Source organism: Myxocyprinus asiaticus, chromosome 20, assembly GCF_019703515.2.
Source record: "Myxocyprinus asiaticus isolate MX2 ecotype Aquarium Trade chromosome 20, UBuf_Myxa_2, whole genome shotgun sequence".
Lineage (NCBI taxonomy): Eukaryota > Metazoa > Chordata > Actinopteri > Cypriniformes > Catostomidae > Myxocyprinus > Myxocyprinus asiaticus.
Window position 1 is genome coordinate 34,390,848 of NC_059363.1, and position 11,548 is coordinate 34,402,395.

An 11,548-nucleotide genomic window follows, 5' to 3' on the forward strand; every position below is an offset into this window, starting at 1 on the left:
CCTTAGGAGCAATTTCCAAATGCCTGAAGGTACAACGTTCATCTGTACAAACAATAGTACGGAAGTATAAACACCATGGGACCATGCAGCCATCATACCGCTCAGGAAGGAGACAAATTCTGTCTCCTAGAGATGAACATAGTTTGGTGCGAAAAGTGCAAATCAATCCTGGAACAACAGCAAAGGAAATTGTGAAGATGCTGGAGGAAACAGGACAAGTATCTATATCCACAGTAAAACGAGTCCTATTTTGACATAACCTGAAAGGCTGCTCAGCAAGGAAGAAGCCACTGCTCCAAAACCACCATAAAAAAGACTACAGTTTGCAAATGCACATGGGTACAGAGATATAATTTTTTGGAGAAATGTCCTCTGGTCAAATGAAACAAAAATTGAACTGTTTGGCCATAATGACCATCGTTATGTTTGGAGGAAATAGGGTGAGGCTTGCAAGCCGAAGAACACCATCCCAACCTTGAATCATGGGGGTGTCAGCATCATGTTGTGGGGGTGCTTTGCTGCAGGAGGGACTGGTGCACTTCACAAAATAGATGGCATCATGAGGAAGGAAACTTATGTGGATATATTGAAGCAACATCTCAAGACATCAGCCAGGGAGTTAAAGCTCAGTCGCAAATGGTCTTCCAAATGGACAATGACTCCAAGCATACCTCCAAAGTTGTGGCAAAATGGCTTAAGGACAACAAAGTCAAGATATTGGAGTGGCCATCACAAAGCCCTGACCTCAATCCAAATGAACATTTGTGGGCAGAACTAAAAAAGCATGTGCGAGCAAGGAGGACTACAAACCTGATTCAGTTACACCAGTTATGTCTGGAGGAATGGGCCAAAATTCCAGCAACTTATTTTGAGAGGCTTGTGGAAGGCTACCCAAAACGTTTGACCCAAGTTAAACAATTTAAAGGCAATACTACCAAATACTAACAAAGTGTATGTAGACTTCTGACCCACTAGAACTGTGATGAAATAAATAAAAGCTGAAATAAATAAGTCTACTCTACTATTATTCTGACATTTCACATTCTTAAAATAAAGTAGTGTTCCTAACTGACCTAAGACAGGGAAAGTTTTCTATGATTAAATGTCAGGAATTGTATATATATATATATATATATAGAGAGAGAGAGAGAGAGAGAGAGAGAGAGAGAGAGAGAGAGAGAGAGTGATGACACTTATAATAAAGAAACATTTGATATGTTTATTCCAATTGAGAATTATTGAGAACACATTGTGTGTATCCTATTCTTCATGGTAATCCATAAAACCAGTAAAGCTGTGAGCTAGAAAGAGCTTAACCTTTACAGTAAACAGAAAATAAATGTCACTAAAGACAAAATATATGTCAAGGATATCCGTCTAATGAATGTACTGTATGAACACACAAACACCTTCGGTGTGATGGCATGTAGTAGGGGTGCTAAGTCTTGCTCCTAGAGTTCATACTTCCTGAGTTTAGTTGCAGCCCTGCTCCCAACACTCCTTGTAATTTCTTGTAATTGTAGAGACTTTCTGTACAAACCCCCAGTTTTGCCTGAAGATCAATGAGATTGACAAGCATTATGACAAAGGCAACAACAATGTACTGGTTTGCCTGATACAAATACCTGACAAGAGAAACAGACGCCTAGCTGCACTCCATGCAATCGGCTTTGATGAGTTTGAGGTAAGTATTACCACAAAAAGCACTTATGCCATGAATGAAAATGCCTGCATTGCACACTATACATGTATGACTGTAAGAGATCCATCCAGACATACTCCTTAAAAACTGCCTAGATAGTAAAAAGAAAGCATAGAAACAATGTTAAATCAACACTGATGCATCAACGTTAATGACATTGAATTACTATTACAATCTGATGTTGATTCTACATCACTTTTGCACCCTCAATTAATGTTGAAACAATATTGAAATTTCAAAAACAAAAAACAAAAAATAAAAACAATGGTAAGACATTGAATCAATGTTAGAATCTTTTGTTGATTCTACTTCAAATTTGTTGAAAAGTTAATTTTCAGTGTTAATGTGTTAATGCGCACTGCAATCTGATGTTGATCCTACATTACTTTTGCACCCTGCGTTAATGTTGAACAACATAGACCCTTCGCTAAGCTCCCCCTTGTTTACCATTGCTCACTCTGACAAGCTTTGCAGAACTTCATAAAGGAATGAATGGGAGATTGCTGTGAATGATGCACATTTTTGCTAAATATACTCATAAACTGAATTGATAATATTCTCACTTGGGCTGGAACGATGAGTGACATTTTAAAGCATATTTATTTGATGTATTTATTGTCAAATAAATTAGTAAATTACACAGTAATTTGATTGAAAACTGTGAATAAGAATTCAGGCAAACGAATATCACAGTCATTCAATAGAGAATAATTTCATTTGATAGAGATTACACACCTGAAAACATTAGTGTAAGTAAACAGAACTGAACAGAATCTGCTCATAACATCTTATAACACACTCACTATGATGCTGTGAACTTTTTATTTACTATCACCTTGACTATGATCTGAACCAATTAATTAATGTTAAGTAATTAGCTTTCCCTATCTGTCACTCACTCGACATTGTGTCGATGTAGTGACACTAGGGGTCACACTTGGGAGACAGAGACACCTCTGGTCTTTGATAAAAGGCCAATGAAAATTGGCGAGTGGTATTTGCATGCCACTCCCCCGGTCATACGGGTATAAAAGGAGCTAGAATGCAACCACTTATTCAGATTTTCTCTTCGGAGTCAAACGGTCATGCTCACTGAGCTGAATTCTCACGACTTTTCATTCACCTCTGCTGGATCTGACGGCGCATTTCAGTGGCTTCTCCCTCCTCTGCACTGGTGCACTGCAGAGAATGCCCCTGGGTGCTTCGGCAGAAATAAACAAAAGAGTATATTTAATAAATAAAATAAATAAAAGAGTATATTTATATAAAAGAGTGGCACACACGGAACGTCTTTTTAAAGATGCCTTTCCTTTGTGTGTTATTCCTGGTTGCGCTCATTATCTCACGCCTTCTGACGGTCACAATCACTGTCTTTCATGTCTGGGCACTGCTCACGCGGAGACAGCGTTCGTGGATGGGTCATGTACTCATTGCGAGAACATGTCCATGGCAATGATGCGGTCGCAGCTTACCTTCGTAAGAAAGCAAGCCACCCCAGAAGCTCCCCGCCTCGGTCCTTCTACCCACAGGTATGAGGCAAACGCGGCTAGCACTGGGGCGATTTAGGGACCCCAATGGGACCGCCTTCGCCGGGTATCCCCCCGCAGACCTCCCATTCCCCAGCACGCTCTTCTGCCCCGATCGGGCTTCCGGATGAGTCCGGCGGCTCGTCTCACAGCGAGTTCGACCTCTTATTCGGAGCCCGCGAATGTGATGAGCTCTCGAGTGCAGCATCCAGTTGGATGCGGAAGCCTCAGCTGGGCTCCTCCCTTCGGGTGAGGTCGCCCAGTCACAGGCTGAGATGACGACATGCTTTCCCGGGCAGCCGCGAGCGTTGGGAATAGAGTGGAACCCTCCGCTGTCCCCTGAACCCTCGCGGCTCAATGATTGAGCTGACAAGGTCGTGGGAGGCACTTTTTACTGCCCGGTCCTGATCTTTCAGCTTCCCCGCCCGCACTACCCTCGATGGTGGGGTGGCCAAGGGCTATTCGGCAATCCCCCCGGTGGATAAAGGCACTCGCGGTGCACCTATGCCCGCAGAGCACCGCCACCTGGTGCGGGTACCCAAAGCACCCGTCCAAGGACTGTACATTTACTTCGTCTCTGACGGCCAAGGCCTACGGAGCCGCTGGACAAGCCGCCTCTGCCCTGCACGCCATGGCTCTCCTGCAAGTCCGCCAAGGCGCTAAAGGAACTGCACGAGGGTAGTTCCGCCCCGGGATTGATGCAGGAGCTGCGCTCAGCGACTGACCTTGCTCTCTGGGCGACGAAGGTCACAGCGCGGTCTCTCGGGCGGGCGCTGTCCACTTTGGTGGTCTAGGAGTGCCACCTTTGGCTCAACCTGGTCGAGATGGGAGAGGCCGACAAGGCACGGTTCCATGCTGCCACCATTTCCCAAGTTGGCCTGTCCGGCAACAAAGAGGACTTTACCCAGCAGTTCTCAGTGGTGAAGCAGCAGACGGAGGTTATCCGGCACATCCTGCCCCGGCGTGGCTCAACATCCCACATCCTGTCTGCTCGTCACCAAGGGCATCCCCCTGCGGTGACTGCACTGGCTCTGCCACAACCTGCCCCTGCGGCCCGGCCCCGGCGTGGAGCCCAACGCAGGAAGCAGGTGGCTACCAAGAGCCCGCGGAAGGCTTCGAAGCACCCCTGAGATGAGTGACCCAGGGACGACGAAACCCGCTGCTCTGGAGCTGGTAAGCAGACCACTCCATCCCCCGGTCGAGGGCCGGGAGGAGAATCTTTTGTTACCTTTGCATTTAATTGCGATGCATGCCCAAGTGGCTGCAGTACCCAAGAGTTCAGCAAGAGCGGTTTCCTTGTTCCCTGGGTCACGTATCCGGTGTGCACAGCCGTCATCACGACCACCGTCCACCACTCTATTTGGCAGGTTTGGCGCTACAGCGGCGGTCTCCCCGCCCCATAGCGCCCAGCTGTGGCACAATTCTGCCCCGATGTGACAGTCTTCATGGGTCACGAGGACAGGCCTCTTCCTCCCCCATCCCAGGCTGTTCTGGGGGTGGTCACAAGGAGCCAGGTAAGTACTTTGATGTCCCTGAACTCAGCACAGCCATGACACGGTGTGGCACCTCAGGCTCCGCCCCGCCATGAGGCCCCACCCACCGGTATGTCTGATAAGATTGTCCCACCGGCCGAGATGAAGAAGGGGTTTTACAGCCCCTACTTCATTGTACAGAAAAAAGTTTGAAGGCATTCAGACAGAAAACAGCAGTTCCACTGAAACTCTTTCAGAGGCTCCTGGGGCATATGGCATGCTCAGTGGTGGCCACCCAGCACGGGTTGATGCATATGAGCCCACTTCAGCACTGGCTTCAGATTCAAGTCCTGAGATGGGCATGGCGCCGTGGGACACATCGCATGGTCATCATGCCGGTCTGTCGCTGCCTCTTCAGCCCTTGGACCGACCTCACGTTTCTATGGGCAGGCGTTCCCCTAGAGCAGGTCTCCAGGTGCGTCGTGGTCATGACAGACACCTCCAAAATGGGCTGGGGCACTGTTTGCAATGGGCATGCAGCCGCCAGCTTATGGATGGGCCCGCGGCTGCGTTGGCACATCAACTGCTTCGAGCTGCTGGAAATTCTGCTCGCCCTGTGGAGGTTCCAGCTGTTGATCCAGGGCAAGCACGTGTTAGTTTGGACAGACAACACAGCAACGGTAGCATATGTCAACTGCCAAGGCGGTCTGTGCTCTCGTTGTATGTCACAACTCGCCCGCCGTCTCCTCCTCTGGAGTCAGCAGCACCACAAGTCGCTGCGAGCCACTCACATCCCAGGCGACCTCAACACTGCAGCGGACATGCTGTCACGGCAGGTTACCCTCAGAGGAGAGTGGAGACTCCACCCTCAGGTGGTCCAGCTGATCTGGAGTCAATTCGGACAGGCACAGGTATTCCTGTTCGCCTCCCAAGAATCCTCCCACTGCCCGCTCTGGTACGCCCTGACCGAGGCACCTCTCGGCATAGACGTGCTGGCACACAGCTGGCCCCCTGGCCTTCACAAATATGCATTTCCCCCAGTCAGCCTACTTGCACAGACTCTATGCAAGGTCAGGGAGGATGAGGAGCAGGTCATCTTGGTAGCACCCTACTGGCCCACCCAGATGTGGTTCTCTGACCTCACGCTCCTCACGACAGCCCCCCCAGCACATTCCCCTGAGTAAGGACTTTCTTTCTCAGGGATGGGGCACCATCTGGCCCCCAAGACCAGACCTCTGGAATCTCCATGTCTGGCCCCTGGATGGGACGCAAAAGACCTAATTGGTCTACCACCCGCGGTGGTAGACACAATCACTCAGGCCAGGGACCCCTCTACGAGGCACCTGTATGCCTTTAAGTGGCGTCTGTTCGCTAAGTGGTGTTCTTCCCACACAGGAAGACCCACAGAGATGCGCAGTTGGATCGGTGCTTTCCTTCCTGCAGGAGAGGTTGGAAGGGCAACTGTCCCCTTCCACCTTGAAGGTGTACATTGCTTCTATAGCAGCACACCACGACACAGTGGACGGTAAGTCCTTAGGGAAGCATGGCCTGATCATCAGGTTCCTGAGAGGTGCCAGGAGGCTGAACCCCTCCAGATCGCACCTCGTTCCCTCATGGGACCTCTCGGTAGTTCTTCAGGGTCTACAGAGAGCCCCCTTTGAGCTTTTGCAGTCAGCTGAGCTTAAGGCACTCTCCTTGAAGACTACTCTCCTGACTGCACTCACTTCCATCAAGAGGGTAGGAGACCTGCAAGTGTTCTCTGTCAGCGAAACGTGCCTGGAGTTCGGTCTGGGCTATTCTCATGTGATCTTGATACCCCGACCGGGCTATGTGCCCAAGATTCCCACGACCCCTTTTAGGGACCAGGTGGTGAACCTGTGAGCACTGCCCCAGGAGGAGGCAGACCCAGCCCTGTCGTTGCTGTGCCCGGTGCACACTTTACCCATCTATTTGGATCGCACGCAGAGCTTTAGGATCTCTGAGCAGCTCTTTGTCTGCTTTGGTGCACAGCAGAAAGAAAGCACTGTCTCCAAGCAGAGGATTGCCCACTGGCTCATTGATGCCATAGCTATGGTATATCAGGCCCAGGACGTGCTGCCCCCGGTAGAGCTACGAGCCCATTCTACCAGGGGTGAAGTGGCCTCCTGGGCCCTGGCCAGGGGTGCCTCTCTAACAGACATTTGCAGAGCAGCAGGCTGGGCAACATCCAACACCTTGCAAGGTTCTACAACCTACGGGTGGAACCAGTTTCGTCCCGGGTAGTTGCACGCAATACAAGTGGATAAGCCCGGGATAGCCGGCCAGGTGTATCACTTGCACATAGCACCTTTCACCTCCTCTGAGCTGAAAACGTGCGCCATTAATTCCCAGTAGTGTTCACAAACTATGTTCCCTGGTTGACTTCCTCCGAGCCCTGTGGCAGTCGAGTATTCGGAGAGACTCGCTGCCGGCCCAGTACATGTGCTAAGAGCCCTGTTCTGGGGTAGGTGCTCCGCATGTGGTGGTTCCCTGTAAGGTAACCCCATGCGGTGTATATCTTCCACTAATTTGTTTTCCTGTTGGCAAACTGCGTCTTCCTTGGGCAGAGCCCCCTCTGCCACAGTTAGCATGTTTGTAGTAACTCCTCCCCCGTTGGGTAGGATCTACCATGAGACTTCTCCACATGATCGGCAAGACCATGTGACGTATTTTCCACTTAAATATCGCCCCCCCTCTCTCTGGGCGAGGTGTGGTCTCCGCGGTGTCCTCCCCTTGGCCTGGTCGGCCCAGTCAGATAATCCCCTTTTTTTTTAGGGAGTGAAAAAAAGAAGGGGAAAACAGGCCACGACTGGGCTAGCCTGTCTTTATCTTTTGGGTAGTCGACTTGTCCCATTCGACACTCATAACTATGTTGGGGAGGTTACGTGTTGGCCTGGTGCGCTGGCTAAGAGGCACACAGTTGTCTGCCCATCACACACCGCCAGTTCACATAACACAGTTCAGCCAGTTGCGGCATTTTGTATAGGGACCCCTATTGTCACTACATTGACACAACATCGAGTGAGTGACAGACAGGGAACATCATGGTTACTTGCGTAACCTCCGTTCCCTGATGGAGGGAACAAGACGTTGTGTCCCTCCTGCCACAACGCTGAACTACCCACTGAAATGGCCGGGACCTTGTCTCGGCTCCTCAGCATAAAACCTGAATGAGTGGTTGCATACCAGCTCCTTTTATACCCGTATGTCTGGGGGAGTGGCATGCAGATACCACTTGCCAATTTTCATTGGCCTTTTATCAAAGACCAGAGGTGTATCAGGCTCCCAAGAGTGACCCCTAGTGTCACTACATTGACACAATGTCTCTTTCCCTCCATCAGGGAATGGAGGTTAAGCAAGTAACCATGATGTTAATTTACCTTGGAGGAAATGTAGGTGTCCTTGCTGATGTTATACATGTTCATTTGGGAATGAGGTCTGACACAGTTTAATCCATAGCATGCTCTTGAGATGAAGAAAAAACTGCATGTATCCTCTAGGTCAGTGGTTCTTAGACTTGTGTTAGTCCCCCCATGTGTATGGTACATCCCTTGGGGGCCCCTGGGGATAGGCGCCCAACCTGAGAAATGCATGACGTAAAATAATCTCTAATTTACAATTATAATCACAAAACATATAATTTAAAAATGAATTACTGTATTCAACATGGAACGTCAGTTTAACATTATTATAAATGTGCACAGCTTGTACTTGTGAGAAGACAAGGTAATATTGTCTTTCCTTGCAGAGCTTGTCTGGGTGTTTTTTTATTTGTTATAAATCTGGGTGTTATTTTTATTTGTTATGCTGACCAATAACACTAAGTCATCAAAATACCATATTATTACCATCACTTTACCATACTGTTTATTTTTTTAAGACATTGTGAGAAACCTCTGCTAGTGAGGTCATGTGAATACTTTAAATCTAGTGATGCATTGTATCCCATATTTACATTCAAGCTACACAAGATGAATGCAGAATGCTGTTCCCAAACTCAATAAAATCACATGCTTTGGTACTGTTCATTAAAAAAAATTCTCACAGGGGACAGGGGAGCATGCCCCCGGACCCCTCTACAAAATAAGGGAACACTATTTGACTAGATGGATCCTACAAAAAATAATGCACATCATTTCTGTTTTCTTAAGACACAATGCAGTTATTTCTATGCATTCACAGCTTAGTTATACAGTATATACTGTATATATATATATATATATATATATATATATATATATATATATATATTCCATCAATACAATGCATCTCTAGATTTAAAGTATTCACATGACCTCACTAGCAGAGGTTCCTCACAATAGCTTAAAAAATAAACAGTATGATACATTATACACACACACACACACACACACACACACATAGTATTCATTATGATAATCTAAATGTAATCCTGCATGCTCACGTTTTTTTTTTTTTTTTTTTTTTTTTTTTTAATATTTTGGAGTAGTGATGCCACCCTGCTATATTGCTTAACAGATTATTCGTTAAAACTTAAAATCCATTTAAATGAATGCTCATGAACTACTAATCTGTTAAGAATTCAACAATGCTTGTAAATGACTAATGAAAGTATAAAGTGTTATCAATATATTTTCAAACGTATTTGTCCCCATCCTGATTTCTTCTGTTTTTTTTGTATATCCCATACTAAATTGTTTCAAAAATTCAAACAAAATCTAACATAAAACAATGGCAATCTGAGTAAACACAAAATACAGTTTTTAAATGATAATGTTATTTATTGAAGCAAAAATCTTATCCAATACCAACTGGGCCTGTGTGAAAAAGTATTTGCCCTCTTTGTTACTAAATCCCCAAATCTATGGAACTGCATTCATAATGGGGTTCAGCTAGACTAGACACACCCAGGCCTGATTAATGCCAGCCCTGTTCAATCAAATCAACACCTAAATAGAACTTTTTCAGCAGCATGAAGTTGGTTAAAAGGTCTCACCATGTAGCACACTTTGCCAAGTCGAAAGAAATTCAAGAAATGATGAGGAAAATGTGATTGAAATACATCAGTCTGGGAAGGGTTACAAAGCTTTTTCAAAAGCTCTGGAAACTCCAAAGAACCAGAGTTAAAGAGATTCTCTCAAAATGGAAAAAACTTGGCACAGTAGTGAACCTTCCCAGAAGTGGCCGACCTTCCAAAATGGACTGATGAGTCGAAAGTGGAACTGTTTGGAAGACAGGGGTCTCGTTACATCTGGTGTAAATCAAACACAGAATTCCACAAAAAGAACATCATACCTATGGTCAAGCATGGTGGTGGTAGTGCGATGGTGTGGGGATGCTTTGCTGCTTCAGGGCCAGGGCAACTTGCAATAATTGAGGGAAACATGAATTCTGCTCTCTACCTGAAAATCCTAAAGGAGAACGTCCGGTAATCAATCAGTGAGTTGAAGCTCAAGCACAACTGGATTATGCAGCAAGACAATGATCCAAAGCATAGGAGTATGTCCACCTCTGAATGGCTCAAAAGAAGTAAAATTAATGTTTTGGAATGGCCTAGTCAAAGTCCTGACTTGAACCCGATTGAGATGCTGTGGCAGGACCTTAAACGGGCAGTTCACGCTCGAAAACCCTCCAATGTGGCTGAACTAAAGCAGTTCTGCAAAGAAAAGTGGGACAAAGTTCCACCACAGTTAAATCCAGTTATCAGGAGCGTATGGTTGCAATTGTTGCTGCTAAAGGTGGCACAACCAGCAATTACGTTTAAGGGGGAAGTTAGTTTGTCACATGGGTGATATAGGTGCTTCAATAATATATATATATATATATATATATATTTGAAAAGTGTATTTTGTGTTTACTCAGGTTGCCTTTGTTTTATGTTATATCTTGTTTGATATACCTTTGCCCAAGCCCAGGGGAATGCCATGATTCTGGTAGGATAAGCTTTAAGGCAGACTGGACAAGCTCTGCCTTGCGAATCGTAAGCGAGTGCAATAGCCTCAACCATTCAGTTGGACAGTGTATGCTTGGAGATGACCCTTGGGGTGGCCTCTGAAGCAAACAAAAAACTTTTCAGACAGCTTAAATTGATTTGTATGGCCAATGTAAGAGGGCAGTGCCCTCACCGGACAAAGCCTCTCAGCCTCATCCAACCCAAATGGAGGAAAGAAAGCTTGCAGGGTGACAAACTGAGCCCCGAAAGAAGTGACCAATACCCACTCACTCAAGCACATAATCTTGTCTAGGCTTTGGGACTAACCTTGACAAGCCTAGTATGAACACTATGAGTCATTCGCCGAGAGGGTCTGTGGGTCCACTAAACATTTCACTGAAGCCAATGCGGGCAACAGCACAAAGTCTTAAGTAGTGGTCGACCGATATATCTCAGAGGCCAATAAATCGGCTGATATTCAGACTTTTTAATTATCAGCACTGGCCGATACATTTTCCCATTTGTTCAATTTGTTTCTTGAGGGTGCAGAGAATCGCCTGCTGCATGTGAAGCGACTGAGACATGTAAACGACCAGTCACGGTTCGTTTTGTTGTTACGTGCCATCATGTTACTACAATAATAGACCGATGTGCAACACAGTGTCATTTAACTGTCCAAATACCAGAACCGCGACAGACGTGTTTGAGCTCATAATGTTAAAGTGGTCACCTGTTTCATTCTCCCTCTCTCTCTTCAACAGTTGAACTTGTAAGTTTTAACTGTCTTGTCTAATGATAAAAAGGCAAATATCAATAAAACTAATATCATATATGTTTGCAAATATGTGCATATCTTGTTTAAACAGATAAACAAACCTCACAAAACTTGAGCAAATCCAGCATCCTGTGGAGCGCTCAT